This window comes from Acomys minous, assembly GCF_964271855.1.
Source record: "Acomys minous genome assembly, chromosome: 16".
Lineage (NCBI taxonomy): Eukaryota > Metazoa > Chordata > Mammalia > Rodentia > Muridae > Acomys > Acomys minous.
Window position 1 is genome coordinate 15,870,137 of NC_140498.1, and position 18,449 is coordinate 15,888,585.

The following is an 18,449-nucleotide window of genomic DNA, read 5'->3' on the forward strand; positions in this document are numbered from 1 at the left end:
AACTTCAAGCTTTGAAGGCCTCACCTCCAATATATTAGGATTGGGGTGGTCCCAGTTTGAGCCCTCTAAGTCCTGTGTCCAATGTACATGGTGTCTTCAACAATAAAGACTTACCTTCAAATTCTTAGAGGCAGTAAAGAGCAACAACAGTGGCCTATATTGTTTGTGGGGGAGTCTCTTGGACCCCCATTACTAATGACTCAATAGGAGGTTTCCCTTGCTTGGTGCTAGGGTTGTGTTGGATAGACTGTGGCCCTAAAGGGAGTACATCCTTGGTGTAATTTCATTAAAGTATATGTATACTTTATATGTAATACACACGTATATGTGTGTATGTATACATATACACTTATATGTGGTTTTAGTTGTAAAATAATATGAGTCTGTGAAGTTTGTTTCAAGCCTCTTTAGTGTTATTTATCCCTCTCATTCCCCCACTTAAGGTCACTCTTCTGTCCCCATTTTTTCCAGTGTCCATTTCTTATTACCTGTGCCCTTCTATCCCCCTCTCTAGAGTTCCTTTGCCTACCTCATACCTTTTTACTTTCATATCTAAATATTTGGAACTAGGAACCACAAATAAGAAGACAATACCTTACATTTGTCCTTCTCAGTTACCTCATTCAATTTTTTTTTCAGGCTCCTACCATTCACCTGAAATTTTCATGATTTCATTTTACAGCTGAATAGTATTACATAGTATATACAAAGCACATTTTCATTATCCGTTCATCAGCTGAAGGACATTTAGGTTGTTTCCATTTCTTAGCTATTGTGAATAAAGCAGAAATGCACATGGCTGAGCAAGTATCTGTGGAGTAGGATGCCAAGTCCTTTGGGCATATGCCAAGGAGTGGTATAGCTGGGTCGTATAATATACCTATTTTTAGCTTTTGAAAAGTTCTCTATGCTGATTTCCAGAATGGCTGTACCAGTTTGCAATCGCACCGACAGTGATTGAGGATCTATGTTTCTCCACATCCTCACCAGAATTTGTTGTAAATTGTTTTCTTAATCTTAGCCATTCTGGTTGGTGTGAAATGAAATCTCAAAGCTGTTTTAATCTTCCTTTCTCTGATTGCTAAGACTGAACATTGTTGAAATACTTTGTAGCTGACCAGCACAGCAAAATATCCTCAAAGGCGCATTGTGACACGTATATCTTGGGGCTACCCAACAACAATCAGTGAAAGGGCCGTGAATTTGAACGAGAACAAGGAGCAGTAGATGCAGGAGGTGGCTGGAAGGAAGAGAGGGAATGAGAAATGATGTGATTATGTTATAATCTCAAAAAGAAAAACAACTTAAAAGAAAAAAAACAGAAACATACAACTGATCAAAATGCAGAGAACAGCTTACTTTGGGATGCCCAGGACCAGTGGATGCAACTACCACACAGGGAACATTAGTGAAGATAGGGTGGGAAGATTATAAGAGCCAGAGCCCGCTGTGGGGCTCTGTATATGACAGGAAAGCTGCATGCACGAAATCTCAACAATATGGCTGCCTAAAGAAGATAATACCAGGTGACAAGGCAATGAGTATGGGGGAAACTCATAAGGCCTCCCACTAGATGAAGAGCTAAAGGCAATTAAGATGCCTTCTAAGAGAGGAAGAACTAGTCCTCCCCAGGAATCAGCCCCTTGGTTGATTATCCAATACCACATAGTTATCCCTATACTATACACAGATACAAGAAGCACTAATTGGCTCAGTGGGTTCTATTTATGTATTTATATGTATAGATGCACGTAAAAATAATAATTAAAGAAAAAGGTATGGATTGAGGAAAATTCCTGTTAACCACTGGTCTCCACACATGTGTGCGCACTTCCATAAACAAATGCACACATGTACACAAACACACTGCCATATTAGGGTGTCATTGCTGTGAAGAGACACCATGACTGTGGCAACTCTTCTAAAGGAAGACATTTAGTTGCAGCTGGCTTACAGTTTCAGAGGCTTAGTCCATTGTCATGTCAGGAAGCATGGCAGTGGGCAGGCAGACATGGGACTGAAAGAGCAGAGAGTTCTACATTAGGATCCAAAGGCAGCAGAAAGGGGCTGTCTCGTACTGGGCAGAGACTGAGCATAGGAGACCTCAAAGCCTATGTCTATGTTGACACACTTCCTCCAATAAGGCCACACCTATTCCAACAAGGCCACACCTCCTAATAATGTCACTCCCTATAAGCCAAGCATTCAAACACACGAATCTATTGGGTGGGGGGCTTACTTATTCAAACCAACCCCCACACACACGTACACACAAAGAGAGAAACAGAGAGAGAGACAGAGACAGAGAGAGACAGAGACACAGAAAGAGACAGAGACACAGAGACACAGAGACACAGAGACACAGAGAGAAAGATAAAAGAGAGAAAGAGAGAACAAAAAGGAAGAGAAAGAGAAAGAAATTAGAGGCAGAGACACCTGGCCTCTGAACAGTCAGAAAAACCAAAGAGCAGGCAGCAGAGCTTACTTAATCTGGAAGCTTCCCACACTTAGTCTAGGGCAAGGCAGTGTGGTTCACTAACCCTCTGGGAACAGTATATCCATGGTACAGAATAATAACTATCATCTCCTTCTTCTCTCCAGGCAAATAAGGAATGTGATATTGATCCCATCTGTCTAAAGCACAAAGACTAGAGTCTCTATTCAAATGGAAAAATCCTCAGCTTCATGGAAAATTCCACTATCCAAAATGCTCCACTTCAAAAGGCATTTTGGACAGCCCCAGACTTCTACTGTAATGCTATTGTTCTTATTACCAGAGTCCTTGCAACACAGTGGATGGGGCTGGTGCTGATTGGTCCAGTCTTGAAGCCTTATAAGGCTTCTTGTGAGTGCCTCTGTGGAGTGGGGAAACCCAGGCTACAAAAACACCTCTGCCTGTTACATCAGGCTGGGTCTGAGTCACTCGGAGACGCTGGCCTTTGTTGAAGATCTCCTTGGTGGAGTGGATTTAAAATAGACAAACTAGACTCACCTGTCCTTCTTCCCTTCCTGTGATGCTTGAATTCCCAGGATGTGAGGACTTTGCAGATTTCCTTCGTGTCTCTCTATCTCCAGGCTTGAGAGCTCCAGGTGTGCACAGGGAAGACAGCTGCTTGAGAGTCATTCCCTGGGGAGATGCAACACATGTGCACTCATCCCAGAAAGGGAACCAATGACAGGCCAAAGTTACATTAGCACCGGAGTTCAACGCAGTGAACCAGTGGGTTTGCATGGGTTACTAACGGGAGCAGGGATGACTCAAAAGGAGCTGCATCATCATAAAGTGCACCCCAACACAGGTGGCAGCTCATGGAAGCTGCAACCCCAGAGCTCTCTGAAAAGTCTGCAGGCAGCCCCTGAGGCCTAAGAATCTCCTCTCAGCAGCTTGACTGCTCAGAATCTCCTCCCCAAGGAATTGTTAACTGCGTCTGTAAGATGGGGAGAGACCTTGGAGAATCCTGAAAGTTTCCTTTTTCCCAAACATGTGACATTTGTTTACCTCCTGAGGCTTAGGAGTCTCTACCTCCCTCCTAGAGGGAACAGTCCAACTCAAAGGATGCTGCCACCAATCAACAAGCAAGGCATCAGGAGAAGCCATAACCCAGGACTCTGCCTGACTCTCCATATTTTGTAAGTGCCCTCTGTTCATAGGAGAAAATGATCACACTCTGGACGTGGCCCTGGTTTCCAACTGATTTACTTACTCCTTTTCATATCCAAATCCTGAGTTTGCTTAATTTCATTTCTTCCATCTCTATTCCTTCCTCAGCGGTCAATGTTTTACTGAGGACTAACTTTCATAGTCACAGGAACACCAAGACTGGAAAGGATTTCTTTATGTGTGTTTAACACATCCGTGCAGAGAGAGGGAGATAGACACACAGATGATAGATAGATAGATAGACAGACAGACAGACAGATAGATAGGTAGATAGATGATAATACAGTGACTATTAAAAAGCATTTAGCTTTCAGCCATTAAGCCTTTCTATAAGCATGAGCTTGTCAGCCTGTGACCAAGGAACAAATGTTAGACTAGAGGGATCTTGCTGAGTTGTTATGACTTGCTGTGCTGCAGTAACTCTTAGTTTGAAAAATGAATAGGATGACCAAAAAGTGGCTTGCTTGGAACCCAGTGGCCCTCTGGGAGTTTGCCAAGAGCCCATCATCAACAATGTGTGGAGGCATTACGCAAGCATGTATTCAACACCTAAAAATGTGCCAGGTACTGTATGTGTCACATCGGCCCACTCAGAACATGCTAGCATGGAGGACATTGTCAACTGAGACACAGGACATTCTGACTGTTACAAATCTAATAAGGAGGGGACATGAGACTCCAGAGAGGGCTGCTGCACTGCAGACTGGCCATTCTTCCCTTTTGTTTGCATGTTCTTAGACAGTCTCATGTAGCCTTAGCTGGCCTCAAATTTACTGCGTAGGAGTGAACAGCCTTCAGCTTATGATCCTCTTGCTTCCGTCTCCTGAGGATTGCAGGCACATGAATCACCATGCCTCATTTTGTGTGGCTCTGGAGCTCGGAAGTCAAGGATTCATGCATGCTAGGCGAGCAACCTTCTGACTGAGCTACAGCCCCAGAGCTCTGAGCTGACTCCCTTCCTGATGCCTCTGACAGAGCTTATAATAGTCCCCTGCATTGAAAGCCAGGGGTTGTACGTTAAAAAGAGGGCACATTCCTTGTTTATCACCACAGACTCCTGAGGCCAGGAAGCTTTCGTTAAAGGACAAGATAGGAGCAGAGAAGTCATGGAGACAGTGACTTGTGTGTCCTCTTCTCTCAGTCAGAGGCAGGGTCTCTTGTACTACATCCACATGCTGTCCTACTACCCAACTGCCCAGCTCTATTAAAGCTGCTACTAGTCCATCTGGTCAACCTTCTGTTTGCAAGCTGGCCTCTGAGCCACAATAATCCAAGGTCCTAAATTCATTACTTACAGCATCCAACTCTGGGTGGTGGGGGGCAAGAGACATGGAAAAGACAATTTGGAGAAAAATATCAATCCTATTTGGGGCACAAACCTAAAAGACACTTTTAATGTATTCCTTCTTTCCACCCCCAAATTTTATGAGCCTCAGACCCAAGTGGCAATGACAGTAAACCCTATTTTAGGTCAGAGAGTGTATACACATTGTCTTTCCATTGGCCAAGTCACCCCAACTCCAGCTCATGTATTTTTCCCTCCTAACTACTGTCATTTTTTCATTTTTATTTTATACCTCAAACCCCATCTACCCATGCCACGTCACTGTTTCATCACAGCCCCCCTCCTCCTCAAAGCTTGTTGTAGCCCCTAGCTACTAACGGAATCTGAGTCCAGCTCCCCATCCAGTCCCTCTGCAACTTGGGGACTCTCTATTCTTTGAGTCTTCTTTTCGACAAGCTTCAGTCACAGAGGAACCCAGAGAAAGAGGCCAAGGACACGCTACACGTGACCTCTTCATGATAACTGCTCTCTCTGAAACCCTGTGCCAAACATCACCACATGCAAACATGGCTGCTGTCGGCTATGTATATATTTTAGGACAGTAAGTTTCCATATTGGCTTTAGTGTGAGTTAGTTAGCTAGCTAGCTAGTTAGTTAGTTAGTTAGTTAGTTAGTTAGTTAGTTAGTTAGTTATCCCTCCCCCACAGTCCTTCCATTATCCTTGTCTCCTATCTCTCCTCCTATTTATTCCTGCTATTCTAATTTCCCCTTTATCTCCCCATAACACTATATTCAATATCTTTCCTAGGAGATCCTCTCCTCCTCCCTGGTCCATCACTAAGTATATCTTTTGTGGGTTTATGAGTTTTGTTTGATTTTTGGTTACGTTTTCTTTTTATTTTTATTTTATATGAATTGACATTTTTTTCCTGCATATATGTCTGGGTGAGAGTGTCTGATCCCCCGGAACTGGAACTTCAGGCAGATGTGAGCTGATGTGTGGGTGCTGGGAATTGAACCCAGGTCCTCTGGAAAAGCAGCCAGTGCTCTTAACTGCTGAGGCATCTCTCCAGCCCCTAGTATTTTTGTTTTGCTTTTTTTTTTTCTGAGAGGGAGAAAAAGAGAGAGTGTGTGCACATAAAGTTGAGTGGGTAAGGAGGTAGGGGTAATGTGGGAAGAGTTGAGTGTAGGGAAAAAAGCATAGTGAAAAATTTTAATTTGTAATAAAAAAAAATAGCTGCTAAGAGCTCATTCTATTACCCAGAGGACTGGAGTTTGGTTCCCAGCACCCACATCAGGCAGTTCACGACTGCCTGTAATTACACCTCCAGAAGATCTGATGCCCTTCTCTTGTCTCTATGTGTACCCACACATACACATGAAAGACACACAGAGAGACATACATAAATAGAAATTAAAGCATGTTTTAAGGTTACCAATCATGAAAACTTCCCTGCCTCCACTCTCAGAATTTGCCACCCCCATCCCATAGGAGTACCATGTCAGAGGGGATGCTCTGACACCATACAATGCTTGACCTTCACTGTCAACTTGACTAGATTAAGAATCATCCTGGAAATGCACCTCTGGGAACATCTGTAAGGATGTTTCAAGAAAGGGCTAACTGAGAAGGGAAGACCCACCCAGTGTGCGGGCTGCACCACTGCAGAGGTCAGGATCATAGTCTGAATAAAAAGGAAAGAGAGCTGAACACCTGCGTTCATCTCCCTCTGTGTGCCCTACCATGCTAGACCGCATCACCAAATGTAAACCAAAATAAGCACTTTCTTCCTGAAGTTACCTTCAGGAGATATGTTGTTTCAATAGCAAGAAAATTAATTAATGCACCATGGTAGCATCAGGTACCATCAAATCCTCAAGAGAGTGGATTCTACCATTGGCTTCTTTATGCCTGTCCCCAGCCGACACAGTGGTACTAATAAATGTGTGTTGAATTGAATTAAATGGAGATGTTACCTAGAGGACAAAAGTTGAAACTTATCATAATGTAGACTCTCAGATGATGGGGAAGTTGAAGGAACCATGACCTCTCTCCTCAGAACTCAATTATCTGCATAAGAACCGATGTCTCCGATATCTAAGTAGTAATTTGCTCGCAATCATCTCAGCCTCCAAGGTTCACAAATGTCCATTTCAATTTCTCAGCCACAGTGTTCATAGGAAATGACAGTCTCTGCATTCATAGACTCACAAAGGCCCTCGGGCCACCTCCCTCCAACCACACTCCTCACACCTCCTGATGCCGTCTTGGGTTCTGCTTTTCTGCTTTGTTAGAATTAAACCCCTGAGCTCACTGGGTAAAGTATTTGCTTGTGTGAGCGTGAAGACATGAATTTGGTTCTTCAGAATCCATGTAAAAGTCTGGTACGGAGGCAAATGTCTTCTGTAACAGGAGGATTCCCAGGGCTTGCTAGCCAGTCATTCTAGGCTAACTGACTAGCTCCAGGTTTACTGAGAGACCTAGTCTCAATATAGTAATAATAATAATAATAATAATAATAATAATAATAATAATAATAATAATAATAATAATATAATAATAATAATAATGTGTAGAGATTAAAGAAGACACTGTGTGTAAACTTTTGGCCTACACACACACACACACACTGAAAGCCCATCTTCACAACTTTTGGGACCCATAGTTTCCTGTTCAGCAACGAATCAATAGCTGAGGGCCATGAGGTTTACTGGCATCCTGAGTTAAAGAAATCTATTCTAATTAATCCTCCACTTAAAAAATGATGGCCTTTAGCCATCTCAGGGGCCGCAGCCAAAAACTCCAAAGAGAAAGAAAATGCCGTCTTGGCTTCTCATGAAATCAATACCCCCTCCCACTGAGCTCTGTTCTGGGTCATGCCAATGGAGCAACAGGATGTGGCCTTAGCCATCCCCTGCCACAAGGCTGATGGCTGGGATGAAAGGAGTTTAGGGTCCCATCCCAGAACCCAGGCCCGGCTGCCTGCATCATTCCATATGGTTATATATGCCATTTGCTCAGTGTGTAAACACATCAGTGACAACATCAGGGTACCCAAAATGTGTTGGCATCACGTTACAGAAAAGAAGCTAAAAGACTTCCTTCTGGAGTAGTTTCACCAGTGTGACATAGATTTTAAAATCTCTGCTTGTCACTTCCTGTGTCTTCCAACATCTTTTAAATCTGGAACTGTGCTTTCCTGGATGCTGCCATGTGTATCTGTCTGTCCCTGTGTCTGTGTCCCCAATAAAGGGCATTTGCTCTATATTTATTGAACATCACAGAAAGCATCACATTGGGGAAGGAATGGGGAATGCTTTACCGAAGTCTTCAATAGAATTTAACAAGAAGTTAAAAAATAATAATTTAACAAGAGGTAAAACTCTATTCACCCCAAGGACAAGCAGGACTGCAAACATCACTGCACACAAACTTGTAAACCTGTACCCTTGTCACCTCCAATGTTTATGGTGGGTATTTATTGTATAAAGTTGCTCTCAACCTATCTGCTATTTCCAGAATTTATAACCATAACATACAAACCAAGCATGCACCATCCATGGATGAGGAACATGGAAGAGGGCATAACCTAAGATTACAGCCATGCATTAGCTGAGATTGTAAAAGCTGATTGCATGGGAAATCCAAAGCAAGTGACACTGGCTATTATTTTTTCCCTCTGAAGGTTAAACAAACAGGCAGGGTACACAGTAGGATAGCAGTTTTCAATTTTAAGTGGCCTCAGGGTGAATGACCTTAGGGTAGAGTATTAACTCAGCTGTGAGGTCCAGCAAAAGTTCCATTCTCTTAGAATATAAGAGATATTTTCATGATGATGAATCACCACAGTATCTGTCTGTGTGTCTGCAGGGTAAGACTTCCTGGTCCATCCAGAAATGAAAAGATCTGGTGAGGAATGGGATCAAAGACAAGAAAACTCATCATTGTTGATGCCAATCTAGGTAGTTAGATAATCCAACATTCACAGATTGGTGCATCATACACTTTTGGGCATAGATCGCTTGGCCAGTCCCTGGAGGGGGAGAGAAATAGGCCACCTGGAAGGTGGTGGCTAAGGAAGGCCCAGGGGGTTATCATTGTGCATAGCCAGCAGAGTGGTCCTGCTGAGGCTGCAGAAGGCTTGCTGCATGCACTGGCCACAAAGCAGGGAACTGGATCTAGGTTGATGCCTGTCTACGTGGGAGACTCGAGTTTTCTGCATTTGTTTCCTTATATGGAATATTGGACATGCAGCAACAGGACTTACTGAACAGGCTTGGCATAGAATGAAGGCACTAGTTCACCTTGATCCCAAGATCAAAATCCTCCTCCACTCATTAACTAGGTCAGGACATTCAAAGTCTAAGCCATCCCCTGAATGAGAAAGTATGGGGGGGAAAAAACTCACTAGAAAATCAGAAAAATATTTCTTCCATTCAGCCTGATCTCAAGTATAACAAGGAAATACTGGAAAGAATGCCCATCAACACACAGGCCCTCCCACTACTAGAAAATTCCTCATGCTGAAAGGGGAAAAAGTGGTGAAAGGAAGATGAGAAGCTTGGACATAATCATTAACCCTCTCCCAGATTCTTGGTTTCTCTCTGGCAGACCTGTAATATTAACCTTCTACTATTCTGAAGACAGAAGACGTGGGGACTACATGGGATGAAAGACAGAGAGCATCCACGGATAGCTCAAGATGACACCACCACCATCCAACACATACTGATAACTGAAACTCTGGACTGGGTGTGTATCTTGGTTACTTTTCTATTGTCAGGACAAAACACCACAACTAAGGCTAAGTATTAAAAAGAAGCATTTATTTCGGGGCTTATGGTTTTAGAGTCCATAACTGTCATGGTGAGGAATCATGGCAGCAGACAGGCAGGCATGGTGCTGGACGAGTAGCCAAGAGCTTACATCCTTATCAGCAGGTAGGCAGTGAGAGCTAATTAAGAATGGCATAGGCTGTTGAAATGTCAAAGCCTGTCTCCAATGAGGCCACACCTCCTAATCCTTCCCCAACAGTTCCTGCAAATGGGAACCATGTATTCAAATATATGAGCCTATGGGGGACATTCTCATTCAAACACCACAGTAAGCATACCCCAACTGTGACCACTTTCAACCATCAGCTCCAGGAGAGGAAAGAAAGATAAGCAGAACTTTAAACATGCTGAAATTTAAGTCCACTAAACTGAAGGATCTGAGCGAGCCATTCTAGAAATGTCTAGAATATATGTTCTGTATTCTGCCTTCTAGATGAAAGTAAGTGCAGTTGGAAGAAATAAAGTCATATAACTGTAACATGAGTTCATGGCATATACACCCATACTCTCATATGTATACACATACTAAAAGTTAGACTCTCTAAAGAGTGTGATAACGGCTGCCATGCTGAGCATTTCCTGTGTGTCAGGCATTTCTGCTGTCCTATGTGCAACACAGCACTTATTTTTCACAGCTAAGACATAGAGGCTCAGCATTTCTATTGCCTCCTCCTGGGGAGTGAGCAAACTCAAGCATAAAAACATTGTTAGACAGGGACTGGGGAGATGTCTCTGTTGGTACAGTGCTTGCCATGTAAGCATGGGGACCTGAGTAGCAACCCCAGTACTCAGGTAAAAGGCCAGATGTGGTAACACACAATTATAATCCCAGAACTGAGGAAGCAGAAGCAGACAGATGCCTGGAGCTGGCAGGCCAGCCTAGACTCTACAAATCCAGGTTCCACTGAAAGATCTTGTCTCAAAAAGCAAGGTAGAGTAGATGGGTGCAGTGGTATACACCTTTAAACCCAGCACTCAGGAAATTGAGGAAGACAGATCTCTGTGAGTTCAATGCAAATGATAATGACCCAGTGTCTATAGATGCTCCAACATTGAGCTGCATCTTTTTCCACACACAACCTAACCATACATGAGCTTTAACAAATATTTGACTCAAAGACCAGAGGACAGGCCACACCCCAATGATCCTAGCCAATGACTAAGAATTCAAGTGGCTACAGAAAGTAGAGAGCGTTGATCACCCACTCTCAGTCATCCACCCCAGCAGCTTTAGCATGGAAAAACAGCAAAAGGACTGTGGGGCACTATACCAAATGGGACCAGAGAACAGATCAGTTCCTAAGCCTAGCAGCCCACCCAATGCTGACAAAACCAGAGGCATAGCCTACATTCCCCATGCCATATGGAAATACTTCACTCATGCTCTACAGAGAAAACATGTCCCTGCCCAGTGAAACAATATAAAGTAGATCAAAACACATTTATCCACACCAAAGAAGTAGCAAGAAAATAAACTATAAATCCAACTGGAAAAATATTCAACATTTCACAATAATCCAGTATCTCAGGACATGTGATGTAAAGAAGGCTGCTTCTCAGTACAGTGGTTAAATGCCATTTCATTCCACTGCCAAAACAAAACTGTGGGCTCTTATAGCTGTGGGAAAAGGAGCCAACCTTTTAAAGAACAAACACATTAAAGTCATGAAAAACGCAAAAATAATCCAGGCATGGTAGATCAGGTTATAGAGTATCAGCACATGAAAGGCTGAGGCAGGAGGATTACTGTGAATTTGAGATCAGCCTGCTCCTAAGAGTGAGACCTTGTCTCAAAAAAAAAAGTAAAAATAAAGTGAAACCAAACCCAAAGATAATAGAAAGAAAGAAAGAATAAATTAGAGCAGAAAATAATGAAATAGAATCTAAAAGAACAAGACAAAGGAATGAGACACAGCTGGGTCTTTTTAATAGGTTAACAGGACTGGCAAAAGCCCTGGCCAAGAAAAGAGAGAGGAAATACAAATTAACATACTTATGGATATCATAACAAACACCTCTGAAATCTAGAGGATTATCTAGGATTATTTTTTTTACATATGTATGTTATGTATAACACAAATAAACACACACACACACACACACACACACACACACACACACACACACACACAACCAAAACTGAACCAAGAGGATTTTTTTTAAATGCTAGACAGATCAATAAGTAATCAAGGCAGTAATAAAATTTCACCCAGCAAAGAAAACCTCAGGACAAGATAGATGTACAGATGGATTTTTACCAGAACTTTAAAGAACAAAACTATTTCTTAAGCTATTTCATAAACTAACAGCAGGAAGAGAGACTGAAGAGATGCTCAGTGGTTAAGACCACTTGCTGCTCAAGTTCAGTTCCCAGCATCAGTACCAGGCAGCTCACAACCTCTTGTAACTCCAGCTCCAGGGGATCCAGTGCCCTCTTCTGGCCTCTACAGGCACTTCACTCATGTGCACATACACACACAATTAGAGGTGAAAACAAATCCTTAAAGAAAGGAAAGAACGTTTTTAAACTCAGTCTGTGAAACCAGGAAAACCTAGAGGACACGCTTTGAGATATGGGCATGGGCAACAGCTTCCTCCAGAAATAATAGCACAAATTGCCAGATAGGAGCATCTAGAAGGCTCCTGTCTGACTCTATCCCCCAGAGCTGGGATTATATACATGACCCACCGCATGTTTAACTTTCTTATTTTGAGAATTCCATACATGCGTATAATGTGTTTTGATCAAATCCATCTCGAACTTCTTCTCTTCCAATTTCCTCCCCCAGCTTCATGTGTATTTTTTTTTAAAGCCCACTGAGTCCACTTAGTGCTATCTGGATGAGCACGTGACGGGGGAATCTAATGTGGCATGGGAAAAGTCTCAGGGCCCACACCCCAGAATAAAACTAACTCTTTCTCCTCAGTGTCCATCAGTTGCCAAGACCCTCCTCAAATAGGGCTAGGACTTCCTCATCCCTTCCCCACCCAGGCTGTAATTTTGTTTGGCTTGATCGTGAGTAGATTTTGTGAACGCAGTCAACATCTATGGCCTTGTGTGTGCAACAGCCCTGTCATTTTGGCAAACACTGTCTTACTACAGATGCCGACTACCTCTGCCTCCTACAGATGCCCTCTCCTCCACAGGCTCATATTCTCTGCACATTGCCCAGTTGTATTAATTACTTACTACTGTATAAAAAAAACTTTATGGATGAAGGTTTGTAGGTATATTAATATATGTGTGTAAAGATAAGAACTTAGGATGCAGCTTACTGCTGTGTCCATTTAGCTGAATAATCGCATTATGTTCTCCCCTAGGTCCTATGATCTAGTCAGCCATGAAGTGTTGGCCTCGTGAGTAGTACCAAGTGTGAGTTCCTTCTTGTGGAATGGTCATTAAATCCAACCCGGAACCCGTTGGTCACCCCATCACATTCATGCTAGTATTATTACCAGGGGCCCTATCTTGCCAGACCCGTCGTTATTATAGACCACAAGGTGCATAGCTGGGTAAGGCTATGGCTTACTTTTCTCTCCTGGTACCATGTGTAGAACCTTCCAGCACTATAAAAAAAGTTAGCCAATAGGGATGAAGCTTTCAGGCAAGCACCATCTTGAATACTCCAGGTCATTATAACTCAAGTATATGGCATCTTTAACAATAGGGTCTTACAATCAAGTTCTGGAGTGTAACAAAGAGCATGGTCAACGCCCTGCAATGGTTGGAGATTAAAGGGATTTTACTAGCCCACAACTCAAATGAAAGAAAACAAAGCAAAACAAACAAACAAAAAACCCAATGCATACCTGGTACCGACACCTGGATCTTTTTTTATATGCACTCTGGAGATCAAACTCGTGCTTCTAAGGTGAGTACTTTTGTCTGAGCTATCGCCCCAACACTAAAATGTGTTTTTTTAAGAAAAAATTCAAAACAAGCCATAAAGGGATAAAGCAAATAAAACAATCTGCAGAGTAAGAAGGCAGAGTATATAACAACGATCTTGTTTGATTTTTCTATTGCTGTGATAAAACACTCTGACTTCCTTAGGGAGGAGACAGTTTTTTTGGCTTAGGCTTCCAGGTCACAATCCAGCCTGGAAGGAACTCCAGGCCAGAACCTGGAGGCAGGACCCATGCAGGATGCTGCTTGATGGTTCATACTTAGCTAGCTTTCTTATATAGCTCAGGACCACCTTCCCAGAGAATGGTGCTGCTCATAGTGATCTAGGCCCTCCTACAGCAACTGCCAATCAAGACTAACACCCGCAGACATGTCATCAGGCTAATCTGATCTGGTCAATTGCTCAACCAACACTTCTCCTCCCAGAAAACTTTCAGCTTTATCAAGTTAACAATATGAAGTCAATAATGTGCTACTTATTTTCTTGTTTCTGTGACAAAATACCTGACAAAGGCAATTTAAGAAAGAGAGAGGTTTGTGAGTCTCGTAAATTTCATGGACTTTCTGAGACTTGTACATTTTGTTTACCACCTGAGCCTTAGAAGTTTTCTCCACTTCCTTTTCCTCATTTTGGTCTCACACTACATCTCATCTGTGTTGGATTGCCATCAGTGGGTCCCACCCAACCCCTTCTTGATTAGGTGGCTTTCCTTACTGATCCATAGTCTCCTCATTCTCTGATGTTCCAGAACCCTCTATGTGCTGCTCAAGTCTACTCAATAAAGTCTTTACTATGTAAGTAATCAGCATTTACTCTTTGCTGCTTGCGACTAAGAACCCTGGTGCTGATGAGTGGTACCCCAGAAAGACTATCAGGAGGGACAGGAGGATGATTTCCACAGAGGTTATTCATTCCCTGAAAGCAAGATGCCTCACCCAAGAACCATCTTCCCTAATTCATTCCTTCACAGAACAGAGATTCCTGCCGCTGTTCCCCGCAGGGAGCTCTTTAACATTTACAGAGCCCACTCACACCCATCATGTCACTGTGTAACCAGAGGCAGTGAGCGAGGCTGCTCTGAGACTATTAGTCTCATTTAATTGAGGAGGGAGCTGAATTTCCGAGCAGCGACAGACCCAAGTCGCACAGAAACTGAGCAACCGAGCTTGGGACAGAGTCCAAGCCTCCTGCTGCTGTCCAAATATGCTGAAAGGGGAACAGGGCTACATAACTAAAAAAAAAAAATGTTAATTAAGGCTGTGTAGAATTTAGTGTGTGCAGGCATCCTGCTAGGTGTGTAACATAGACTAGCCCCATTGTTTTAAAGTCCTGGAAGAGTAGAATTCCATTTTTAGAGAGGAGGAGCCTGAGGCAGGGAGCTTTAGGCCTAACGTTGCCTAAAGCAGGTAAGTACAAGAGCCTTGTTTCAAAGCAGGAGTGTGGACTCAGAGGCCACTCTTGACCCCGATATTTGGTAGAGTGCAGGAGCAGCCTTAGCTGGGTTCAGGTTCCTCGGCCCTCACACGGGCTGAGAAGTTCTAGAAGGCTAGGCAGTGAGGACGCTCTGATCTCCCATAGCTCAGATAGATCAAAATGCAGGTGTCCCACAGTAAAAGCCTGGAAGAGAAGTACACTAACTGAGCAGGTGCTGAATTGCAGAAAAGTTAAATATGGAATGAGAGCGTTGAAGGCTGCAATAAGAGCAAGGAGGGTAAAAACCAATTTCACATCGAGCCCCAGGCAATGATTTAAAGGGGGAAAAAAACCAATATATGTGGTATCAAATAATAACTGTAGCAATGTCTTCCATTACCTCAGCCTTGCCTTTGAGGAGGCTAAAATGCTCACAATTGTTATTAAAATTCACCCTTCTCCTAGGGGCCTGTGCCCTGCTGAGGGTGGCTGTGAGCCTCTTTTTTTTTTTTTTTTTTTTTGTGATGTGCAGGAAAAGAGAAGCCTGGGAGGTCAGTGTAGAAATCAGAGAAAAGTCAAGGATCTATGGAAACAGACTGTGTGGACCCAAACGCTAGGAGCAAAAGTCAGTGTCTCAAAAAAAAAAAATCAATTCACTAAAGGACCGATCCATACAGAACTGTCAGACAAATACCAATGTCTGTCCTAAGCAAACTGGCCACTGCCACAGTATCTTCAGAGTCAGGGCAGCAGAAATAGCTAGAGGGGCAGAAAATAGTGGGGACATGTATGACCAAAAAAATTGGAAGTTAAAATAGGACATAAGTGACAAAAATTTTTAAATTTAAAAATAACAGGGTCCCCCAGGAGAAAGCCGCTTGCTCACATATGAAGCACAAGCTAACCAAGACAGAATACTCTTGGAGAGTAAAGGCATCCTCCAGTTCAGCACACTGGCTCCCGGCCACCTGACTTCAAAGTCCTATGGGGTCCTTTCTGCAACACGGAGTGGAGAATCATCCTAACCTCTTTCTACTTCCATCCCTATCAGCATACTATTAGGCAACAGGTACTCGGTGGTTTCCACACCACACCTACCCTCTAGAGCTGATGTGTTCGTTCCCTTATCTAACCCTTGGTATCATTTATCTCTTCTTATTTTATACCCAATACAACACCCCTCCACACACTATCTCTACTGCCTCTATAGCTACACTTCCACGCATGCCACTGATGCCTAAAACTACCCTTCCCATCCCTCTGGGCGGCTCATGCGTATTTCAGTGTACAAACCATTGAGAGAGGAAGGGTTTATTCTGGCTCACAGTTCAAAGGTACAGTTTGCCACGGTGAAAGCAACAGGAGCCCAAAATAGATGGTCACATTGGGTTTACACTCGAGAAAGAATTCTGGATGCTTCCTAGTGCTCAGCTTTCTTTCTCTGTGTTGTACAGTTCAGGATGCCTGCCCAGGAAACAGTCTCTCTCTCCCTCTCTCTCTCTCTCTCTCTCTCTCTCTCTCTCTCTCTCTCTCTCTCTCTCACACACACACACACACACACTCTCTCTCTCTCTCTCTCTTTCACACACACACACACACACACACACACACACACACACACAGGGGGATGGTAAAAACAGGCTTTTCCCACATGAGTTAACACAATCCAGACAATCATAGGCTAACCCAAAAACCCACTATCTCTGGGGTAATCCTAGATTCCATCAAGTTTACAATTTACAATGACAACCACAGCACTCAGTAGAATGTCTGGTGCAGAGCCCAGAAACACCACACACAGACTCTGCTATCCCTGGAAATGAGCTTAATGAACACAAAGTAAATGAAACAAGGATAGGCAGCCTCTAGCGTCCCCACTTCTGATCCCGCTCTAATCTGTATCTTTAACACTGGCTGCTTAGAGACTTCCAGCTGCTCCCACCTTTCCCAGGCTGCTGTTAGTATTCCAAAGTCTTTCCTATCAAATCAGAAAAAGACTCAATGGGTTCTCATTTATCATTTCTTATTACATATCAAATTCATCTAATGTCCCATGAGTTCAGGGTGATGTGGGAACAAAGTAAGGGACAATTATCATATGACATGTCAGGACTCTGCAAGACAGTGACACTTTTTAAAACCCAGTTCCACACAGAAGTAGTAGTGCACAGCTGCAAATCCAGCACTCAGGAGGCTAAGGTAAGACAATCTCAAGTTTAAAGACAGTCTTGTCTACATAATGAGTACCTGTCTCAAAACACAAAATAAAATAAACAACAACAAATACTTGTTTTGCTGAAGGCATTGTAACTAGAAAGTAATGGGCTAGTTAGTGCTCTGGCTCAACAGGTGAAGGGACTTGCAACAAAAATTGATGATTTGAGTTCAAGCCCCAGAATTCATGCAAAAGTGGAAGGAGAGAGCAGACCTCTCCTCTGACTTCCATATGTGCTCTGTGGTATGCACACAACCACACATACACATCATACATACAATAATAGTAGTAATAATAATAATAACAATAACAATAACAATAATTAAAAACAAGCAAGAATCACCATCTGCCTGGACAGTTTTATGTCAACTTGACACAAGCTAGAGTTGTGAGAGAAGGGAGCCTCAACTGAGAAAATATCCCCATATGATGAGGCTGCAGGCAAGCCTGTAGAGCATTTTCTTAATTAGTAATTGATGAGGCAGGCCTGCCATGGGTAGAGCTACTCCTGGGCTGGTGGTCCTGAGTTCTATAAGAAAACAGGCTGAGCAAGCCACGGGGAGCAAGTCAGTAAGCAGCATCCTTCCATGGCCTCTGCATCAGCTCCTGCCTCCAGGATCCTGTCCTGCTTGAGTTCCTGTCCTGACTTCCTCCAGTGATGAACAGTGATGTAAAAGTTAAAGCAAATAAACCCTTTCCTCCCCAATTTTCTTCTGCTCATGATGTTTCATCACAGCAACAATAACCCTAACTAAGACACATCATTTCTGTGTGTTCAGCCTTGCTACCCTGGAGGGCACGGACTTGCAGAACTAACCCAGGAACCTCAATCGTGTGCATCGGGAAAGAGGAGAAATCTTGATTTGAATGCTTCATTCAGATACAGCACAGAAAACAGTCTGGAATTCTGAGCTGTGCTTTGTGCCTGCTGGTTGCATCCTGACAGTCATCAAATCACTTCTTGCCTCTGGGCCTCAGGTTTTTCATCTGTCACATAGAGGCCAGCATAAAGGTCCTGAGCAGGAGTAGGTCTTATGCTGGGTCGAGGCATACCATGCCAAGATGTATGTCCACCTGAAACCTGTAGCCGTAACCTTATGTGGAAAAGGCTACAGCCAAGTTTCTGTGAGT